At 48.0% G+C, this 9958-nt stretch overlaps 1 pseudogene; it reads left to right on the top strand.

The window, feature by feature from the left end:
• Positions 1-1467: 1467 nt before the first annotated feature.
• On the top strand, positions 1468-4442 carry LOC122944499 (annotated as a pseudogene).
• The last annotated feature ends 5516 nt before the right edge of the window (positions 4443-9958 follow it).

The following is a 9958-nucleotide window of genomic DNA, read 5'->3' on the forward strand; positions in this document are numbered from 1 at the left end:
CCTTAAAGACATGGTTGCTATAGCAGATCCTACATATGAGGACACCATAGCCGTAGAGGCGGGATTCTCGGATGTGAATTTGTGGTTGGGGTGGATGCGGTTCAATGCTTTGTCAGTAATCAAACTGATGTGTGCGGGGCAGCTAAACCCCACCTGGGTACAGTCCCGCTGGTGGAATGTTTCCTCAGCCTCTTCACCAATAAAACCACAAATCACTCTGCTTGTGAGGAATGGAAAAAGAGATACCCCTTACTTTGCAGAACTCCCGCCCCTGGGGCAGGTACCTATGTGTACCCAGGCAACGACACCTGCCACAGGGGAGGGAAAAAGGGACGGTTTCTGGGTATTGTGCAAATTACAGCATTCTGAATCCCAACGTTACACAGAGCCAAGTGTTCTCCCTGGGTGACGTTTATTGGATATGTGGTGACCTCAAGATACGCTCAAGACTTGAGGGCAGGTGGAGAGGTGAGTGTGCCCTAGCTAAAGCTATCATGAATATCCATATTGTCACAGAGGAAGACGCACGCCGCAGCCCTGTAAATGTACGTCCCAAGAGATCAGCACCTATGCCGGGTAGCTTTGCTCCCCATGTGTATATAGATGCCATAGGTGTCCCAAGAGGGGTTCCTGATGAATTCAAGGCCAGGGACCAAGTGGCAGCTGGCTTTGAGTCCATCCTTCCTTTTATTACTGTGAACAAAAATGTTGATTGGATCAATTACATTTTCTACAATCAGCAGAGGTTTGTAAACTTTACCAGAGACGCCCTTCAGGGCGTAGCGGAGCAATTACAGGCCGACTCCATCATGACATTCCAAAATATTGGTTGAGAAAGGAGGGGTCTGCAAAGTTCTCACAGACCCCACCTCCTGGCCCAATAATACGGGCCCTGATGGTAAAATAACTCGAGCCATCGCCAAACTGACTGAATTATCTGAGGAGCTGAAACGGAACTCAGGTATTTCCAATCCCTGGGACAAATATTTTGACTGGGTTGGAAACTGGAAGCAGGCCCTGGCACAACTGTGTACCACCACCCTCGTAGTGATTGTCCTACTTGCTATTGTTATGCTTTGCGCTATACCGTGCATAAGAAAAATATTAACTAAAGAAGCTGCCAACCTCACTATGTATAACCAACTCCCCCGAGCGTCTGACTACTCTCTTAAGGCACACAAACGTTATCTGGAGGAATACAGGGAGGCTAAGAAGAAGAGAGGTAAGAAGAATCATATTCTAAGAGGGGATTGAAGAGAGGATAAGGAGGCCAGACTCCATTTTGTCACTATTGCTTAGCAGGCATATACAAGGTTCTAGAAAATTACAGGTACTTTCCAAAGACATTTTTAGCATATGATCAAACTTATATGTAATTGCCAAAAAAGTACATTTTTGCTTGTGTTTACTTCTTATTGGAGCTACGACAACTTCCTTTTTGCTGACAAGGAGCTTACATACCTTATATATACAAGTGCAATACTACAAATAAACAGAGCTGTTTTTCAGTCCGCCTTGTGTCAATTGTCTGATTGTCCAGCTCTCCTGGTACCAGAGCGGACGCGGCTTCATCCAGGGAACAGAGAGGGGTGAAGTGCAGATAAGGAAGTGAACAGAGAGATACAGGGTTTTTAACCCCTTCCTTTCAGGGGTCACCTGTAATACTCCACATGTCTCATTGTCCTGACTGGAGGAAACAGAGGTGAAGTTTGCTTTACTCTCCCCAACATTTCTGATGGATTTCTGACGTTTAGTGGGTTTTCTGCTTTTTTCTCAAAGGAATGCAATCTCTGAGCTGCAGGGGTTAATTCTTCTACAGGAGCTCTCCGCCCTCTTATCAGAAGAGACTTTTGCACTTTCGGTTTCTGCTCCTCCGTACCACAATGGCGTCTGCTGACCTGAGGGCCGAGCTGGACTGCTCCATCTGCCTGAGCCTCTATACAGACCCCGTATCCCTGAGATGTGGACACAACTTCTGCCGCTCGTGTATCGCGAGTGCGCTGGAGGCACAGGAGGCAGCTGGAGTGTATTCCTGCCCTGACTGCAGAGCAGAATATCCGGAGCGTCCGGCCCTGGAGAAGAACAGGAAGCTGAGGAACATAGTGGAGCATTTATTATCTGCTCAGCCTGACATGGAGGAGACCGGGATCTTCTGTACTTACTGCACTAAGTCTCCTGTCCCGGCTGTGAGGACATGTCTGCAGTGTGAGACCTCCATGTGCCATAAACATCTCGGAGCCCATAACAAGTCAGTGGATCACAGTCTGATTGAACCTACTGTGTCTGTTTCTGCACAGAGAAAATGCTCCACACACAAGGAGGTGCTGAAATACTATTGTCCTATAGACGCCGCCTGTATCTGTGTGTCCTGCTGTCTGGTCGGCGAGCACAAGGGGACATAACGTGGAGCTACTGGACATGGCCTCTGAGAAGGAGAAAGAGAAGCTGAGGAAATATCTGAAGGAATTAAACCCACAAAAAGCAGAAATTAAGACGAAACTTCAGAATCTGCAGGATCGTCAGAGGGATATCCAGGAGAAGGCCTCTGATAAGAGGAAGAACGTCAGGAAGTTATTTATGGACATTAAGGAACAACTGGAAATGGCAGAACAGAAAGCGCTGAGCGAGATCTCCAGGCAGGAGGAGAAGATTGTGTCCCCGATATCTGATCTGATCAAGAAGCTGGAAATAGAGGAGGACGAGCTGTCCAGGAAGATGCGTCACGTGGAGGAGATGTGTCATGTCACCGACCCAATAAGACTCCTACAAGAAAGTGACATTACAGTATGTGGTCATGGAGATGATGAGGACACAGGGGGAGATGGTGGAGAGGGCAGGTCTGAGGATGATCTGGATGAGGTTCTGATCTCACTGACCTTACACCGATCTATGAGGGATATTGTCACCAATGTCACATCAGAGCTCGGGCTCCATGTTCCAGACATATTGCTGGATGAGGACACTGCTCATAGACGTGTGAAGATATCAGAAGATCTGAAAACAGCAACAAGAACAGAAGAAGAACAGACAGACCAGAATCACCAGGAAGGTTCCTGAATTATGCACAGGTGTTAAGCAGATGTGGCCTCTCCTCAGGAAGACATTACTGGGAGGTAAAGTGGGACCAGATAGGAGAATGTGACATCGGACTGTCCTATCCCAGTATAGAAAGGAAAGGACATCAGTCTAGTATTGGAGATAATGATAAATCTTGGTGTTTGTATATATCTGGTGCAGGATGTACAGTGCGTCACCGCTCAGTCGGATCCCCCCTCAGTGTAGATACAACATGTCCTAGACTTGGGGTCTTCTTAGACTATGAGGCCGGGCGTCTGTCCTTCTATCAGCTGTGTGACCCCATCAGACACTTACACACCTTCACCGCCTCCTTCTCTGAACCCCTACATGTTCTCTTCTGGTTGTGGTCTGGAGCCTCTGTTAGAATAATAAGCTGAGGCCGATGCGTCCACGTCCCGTTATAATCTCCGCCTATAAGTCACTATATAGCGCTGTATGGGCGGAGCCTCCGATCACACAATGTATATGACGGCTCTATGGGGGGGGGGGGTTACTGTACGATTATTTTATATTCCTTGGAGATCAGATCCAGAATCGATGCTTGAGACAAATGAAAAGTTACGTCGTCTGCACACGAGTTCGGGTGAACGCACATCAGATCCGCAGCGTATCCGCACCAATACCTGCAATGTGTGATTACGGTTTTTGGTGCGGATAAGATGCGGTTTTCCACTGAAAAGGGTGAAATCCGCAGCTAAAACCACAAACATAACTGACGGGCCGCAGATCTGGGAATCCGCACGGAAATAGTCGGCGAAGTGTACGTGATCGGGGTAATCTCATACACTTTGCTGTAATTCGTTACGGTTTTTCCACATGGGAATTTGCGTGGAAAGACTGAGCGTATTCCGCAGCGTGCGCAGATGGCCTTCGGGTACAAGCGCACGGTGCGTATTACCTGCTGGTTTTCCAGAGTGAAATAATACCGCCTAAGCAGATGGGATTCTCAGTATCTCATCTACACGGAGCGGAAGTTTCCTGCGTCAGGAGTGACCTGCGGAGCGGATCCGGAGATCTGCGGCCGGTGGATCGTCCGTGCGGATTTCTCCCTTTACAATGCAGAGGGGGAGATCTGGGGAAATCCGTGTCAGGATCTGCAGGTAACAGGTGTGGATCCTGGAGCGGAGATACACCGCCGAGTGCACGTACCTCATGGGGGCATCATTAACCCTTCCCCGTCCTCCACTGATGTCGCTGTAGGGGCTTCTTTATGTTTCGGGGACACATTTGGGGAACATATAATTATTAATCAGCTTTTCCTATTTCTGTAGAGATGTGACAATGTGACGCTTCTTTCCGCACTATACGCGGCATTTGTTGTGTTTTTTCCCTTTTTATGGAATAAATGTCTGACTACTTCTGTCCATCAGAGTTGTCGGTCCTGATCATCTGGGTGTCCGTGGTCTCCTCCGCCATCATGTCTGTTATAACCGCAGGTAATGAGTTCTGCAATACACTGGATCTGTACAGCGCCACCTGCTGTTCTCTTCCTTATCTTTGGCCGGTCGCGCTGAGCTGGTCGCACGCGCTCAGTTTAAGGCGACGTCTACACGACGAGGTGTCTTGGTCCCAACTCTATACATTGTTAGTGTGAGAACATACCGCGCGCTCCGTATTGTGCCGCCTATAGAGCTCCCATTGTTGTGCTCGCCGCCTGGACTCAGCACTTTTTTAACTATCCCCTGTAATGGTCGCCTTCCCTGCGGCGCAGCATGTCGGACGGCGCCCGCGCTACGTTACTGTCGGCCGCACTTCGCCATGTCTAGTGATTAATACTGTACGGTTTTCATGCACATTCTGTTCTGTTGTTAGCAGCATTATATGGCGGTGTATGTGGCTCGGGGTGCGGCTTTCTAATACTTCCCTCTCTGTGTCGCTGAACTATTGTAGAGCAGCCGCACAGCGACCGCCTCACGTCCTGGAGGCATGAGCTTCCTGGCGCCTCTCAATGAAGCAGAGCTGTATGTCTGTGTAGTTGAGCAGTATATGTAGCAGAGCTGTATGTCTGTGTAGTTGAGCAGTGTTTGCAGCAGAGCTGTATGTTTGTGTAGCTGAGCAGTGTATGTAGCAGAGCTGTATGTCTGTGTAGCTGAGCAGTGTATGCAGCAGAGCTGTATGTCTGTGTAGTTGAGCAGTGTATGCAGCAGAGCTGTATGTCTGTGTAGTTGAGCAGTGTATGGAGCAGAGCTGTATGTCTGTGTAGTTGAGCAGTGTATGGAGCAGAGCTGTATGTCTGTGTAGCTGAGCAGTGTATGCAGCAGCGCTGTATGTATGTGTAGTTGAGCAGTGTATGTAGCAGAGCTGTATGTCTGTGTAGTTAAGCAGTGTATGCAGCAGAGCTGTATGTCTGTGTAGTTGAGCAGTGTATGCAGCAGAGCTGTATGTCTGTGTAGTTGAGCAGTGTATGCAGCAGAGCTGTGTGTCTGTGTAGTTGAGCAGTGTATGCAGCAGAGCTGTGTGTCTGTGTAGTTTAGCAGTGTATGCAGCAGAGCTGTACGTCTGTGTAGTTGAGCAGTGTATGGAGCAGAGCTGTACGTCTGTGTAGTTGAGCAGTGTATGGAGCAGAGCTGTACGTCTGTGTAGTTGAGCAGTGTATGGAGCAGAGCTGTACGTCTGTGTAGTTGAGCAGTGTATGGAGCAGAGCTGTACGTCTGTGTAGTTGAGCAGTGTATGCAGCAGAGCTGTATGTCTGTGTAGTTGAGAAGTGTATGGAGCAGTGCTGTATGTCTGTGTAGTTGAGCAGTGTATGCAGCAGAGCTGTATGTCTGTGTAGTTGAGCAGTGTACGGAGCAGAGCTGTATGTCTGTGTATTTGAGCAGTGTATGTAGCAGAGCTGTGTGTCTGTGCAGTTGAGCAGTGTATGGAGCAGAGCTGTATGTCTGTGTAGTTGAGCAGTGTATGGAGCAAAGCTGTATGTCTGTGTAGTTGAGCAGTGTATGGAGCAGAGCTGTATGTCTGTGTAGTTGAGCAGTGTATGGAGCAGAGCTGTATGTCTGTGTAGTTGAGCAGTGTATGGAGCAGAGCTGTATGTCTGTGTAGTTGAGCAGTGTATGGAGCTCTGCTTTGTGATACTCTCTATGGCAGGAATGCTCAACCTGCAGCCCTCCAGCTGTTGTAAAACTACAACTCCCATTATGCCCTGTTGTAGGCTGTTCAGGCATGCTGGGAGTTGTAGATTTACAACAGCCAGATGGGCACAGGTTGAGCATGCCTGGTCTATGTAAATGTGAAGAGAGATAAAGCTTGGCAGGACACCCCCCCCCCCCCCCCCCCCCCCCCCCCACCCGTCCTTCCCGGGAGAACTCCAGCAACATGGCCGTCCAATGACACATTGATAGTTTTTGTGCTTCGGGGCAAAGTTAGCTCTATATTTTTTTCGGGTGGAAATGGTTTAGTTTTTTGGGGTTTTATGCGTTGGTTTTATTTTTTAACCCCTTCCCGACATCTGCCGTACATATACAGTGCGCTGATCAGGCAGGTGCAGGAGCTGTGGCCGCCCGATCAGTGGCAGGGGTCCGGCTGTTTTTCTGACAGCCGAGCCCCTGCTGTCTACACAGATGCCGGCACTTTAACCCTCTGTATGCCGCTGTCAGCACTGACCGCAGCATGTACGGCGTTTGTGGAGGAAGAAGGCTCAGGTATCGGGGCTTGCCTTCTACAGAAGCCTGTGAGACCCAGGCCCCGATATTCCACTGGTAATACACGTACTGTAATGCATCGTAGAGGGGAGCAGAACCAAAAAGCTGAAGTCCCACAGTGGGATAAAGGGGAAAAAAAGGTTAAAAAAATAGCGTTTTCATAATAAAAATGTAAGAGTTTGAAGTAAAAAAAAAAAAAAACGCCCCTTTTACATAATAGACAAATATAAAATTGTAAAAAGTAGAAAAAAATGAAAACCAGACATATTTTATATATCGCCGCGTCCGTAATGATCGGATCTATAAAAATATCACATGGCTTATCCTGTCAAATCAACGCCTTGCAGTGAAGCAACAAGGGCACAGCGCCCCTTTTAGTGATACTGTGGATGGTATCCAGGTGTAGGAATGCCAGAGTGTTGTAGGGTGGCCTAAATGTCCCTTAATGTTGGTGCACGTGTCACGGTGCTCCTACCTGGATATGCTGGACCCCAGGCGTTGGCTCCGAAGCAATAAAAAGGGGGGTTGTTGAATGGTGGGATGAAGAGTCCAGACCTTTGTGATGAAGTTCAATAACAGCTTTAGGCCTCATGCACACGACCGTTGTTTTGGTCCGTAGTTTTTGCAGCTTGGATGCGGACCCATTCACTTCAATGGGGCCGCAAAAGCACCGTGTGCTGTCTGCATCAGTTGCTCTTTTCTGTGGTCCGCAAAAAAATATTTAACACGTCCTATTCTTGTCCGTTTTGTGAACAAGAATAGGCAGTTATATTAATGGCTGTCCGTACCGTTCCGCAAATTGCGGAATGCACACGGACGCCATCCGGAGTCCTTACTCTCAATAAACCATTTACAGGCTTTGTCTTGGTTCCAGCAGGCTTTGGCATGAACTGTGGCAGGCAAACTCCTCTCTGCTACGTCTGTTGCTCTCTGGCTCTGCTGTGCTGACAGGCTAGCTGTATAATTTAGTCTTAGCTGTAGGCTGCAACCTCTTTCTGTAGTCTGTCTCTAAATTATGCAATGTGCGCGGGAACTTTACTCCTGGCTTCAGAGGCTTCCAGCTTCTGCCTCCATATCCAGCGGAGCTGAATGATACGCTGCGCCGCGATGCTGCGCAGTGGGTGTAACAGCTGAGAAGGAGGAGGGGCTGGGGGCCGGCATCTGGTTTTCTAATGACAGCGGGGCCCGTGCAGTGACTGTATTCTACTACACGGGCCCCGCTCACTGTATATAATCTTATCTATAATTGTAGGCTTTGTTAATATATAAAAGTTTAAGGTAATCAGCGCCTGTATGCCGTACTTACAAGCGCTCGTAGCAGAGAGAAGGGAGGAGGCAGGCCGGGAGGACAGTGCGCTGGCAGCGTGAGGCACTACGTCATGCGCCTGTGCCGCCCACTTTATGAATGAAGCAGGCGGCGTGGGCGCATGACGTAGTGACTCACGTTGCCAGCGCACTGTCCTCCCGGCCTGCCTCCTCCCTCCTCTCTGCTACGAGCGCTTGTAAGTACAGTATACAGGCGCTGATTACCCTAAACTTTTATATATTAACAAAGCCTACAATTATAGATAAGATTATATACAGTGAGCGGGGCCCGTGTAGTAGAATACAGTCACTGCACGGGCCCCGCTGTCATTAGAAAACCAGATACGACCCCCACCCCTGTGTAATCCTGGTGCTCCGATCGGTTACCATGGCAGCCAGGACACTACTGAAGCCCTGGCTGCCATGGTACTCTCCCTACTGCTGTGTGTACTATGCACAGGGAGCAGGGAGAGTGTGAAGTTCTATTCACCCTAAGGCCTCTTTCACACGGGCGTCAGTTTTTTTTGCCCGGATAAGAGGCGGGTGCGTTGCGGGAAAATGCGCGATTTTTCCGGGCGAGTGCAAAACATTGTCATGCGTTGCACTCGCGTGAGAAAAATCGCGCATGTTTGGTACCCAAACCCGAACTTCTTCACAGAAGTTCGGGCTTGGGATTGATGTTCTGAAGATTGTATTATTTTCCCTTATAACATGGTTATAAGGGAAAATAATAGCATTCTGAATACAGACTGCATAGTACAATAGCGCTGGAGGGGTTAAAAAAAAATAAAAACATTTTTAACTCCCCTTAGTCCATTTGATCGCGAAGCCGGCATCTCCTTCTGTCTCCTCTGCTGCTGAACAGGACCTGGGGTGAGCATTAAATAGAGGTTAAGGACCTTTGATGACGTCACTCCGGTCATCACATGGTACGTCACATGATCTTTTACCATGGTGATTCACCATGGTAAACGACCATGTGATGACCGGAGTGACGTCATCAAAGGTCCTTAACCTCTATTTAATGCCGCAGCTCACCCCAGGTCCTATTCAGCAGAGGAGACACAAGGAGATGCCGGCTTCGCGATCAAGTCGACTAAGGTGAGTTAAATTATTTTTTTATTTTTTTAACCCCTCCAGCGCTATTGTACTATGCAGTCTGTGTTCAGAATGCTATTATTTTCCTTTATAACCATGTTATAAGGGAAAATAATAATGATCGGGTCCCCATCCCGATCGTCTCCTAGCAACCGTGCGTGAAAATCGCACCGCATCCTTGCGGATGCTTGCGATTTTCACGCTTCCCATTCACTTCTATGGGGCCTGCGTCGCGTGAAAATCAGACATTATAGAGCATGCTGCGATTTTCACTCAACGCACAAGTGATGCGTGAAAATCACTGCTCGTGTGCACAGCCCCATAGAAATGAATGGGTCCGGAGTCAGTGCGGGTGCAATACGTTCACTGCACGCATCGCACCCGCACGGAAAACTCGCCCGCGTGAAAGGGGCCTAATAGAGATTTACTAGGGTGAATAGGACAAGGGATTAAAAGACCCCAGGTTCTACTCCTAAGGGGGCTAATAGTTAGTAAGTAAAAAAAAAAACACCAAAATACTAAAAGTTTAATTCGCCCCCTTTCCCAATTTTACATATAAAATGTATAAACAATAAAAAAATAAACATATTACATATCTCCACGCCCGAAAAAGAGCGAACTATTAAAATGTAAAAAAATACCTCCAATGCGGTGAATGCCATAACAGAAAAAAATATAAAAAACACGCAATTTGCCAATTTTTGGACTGTTCTAGTATGGTCCAGACGTTCCATAAAAGGCGGAAAGCACGCAGCTTTTTTGGTGTTTTTATTATTATTTTTGCGTAGTATCGAATAGTATCGAGTATCGCAATACTTTTTTATAGTATCGAAATTGAA

This window comes from Bufo gargarizans, chromosome 8, assembly GCF_014858855.1.
Source record: "Bufo gargarizans isolate SCDJY-AF-19 chromosome 8, ASM1485885v1, whole genome shotgun sequence".
In the NCBI taxonomy this organism is placed as follows: domain Eukaryota; kingdom Metazoa; phylum Chordata; class Amphibia; order Anura; family Bufonidae; genus Bufo; species Bufo gargarizans.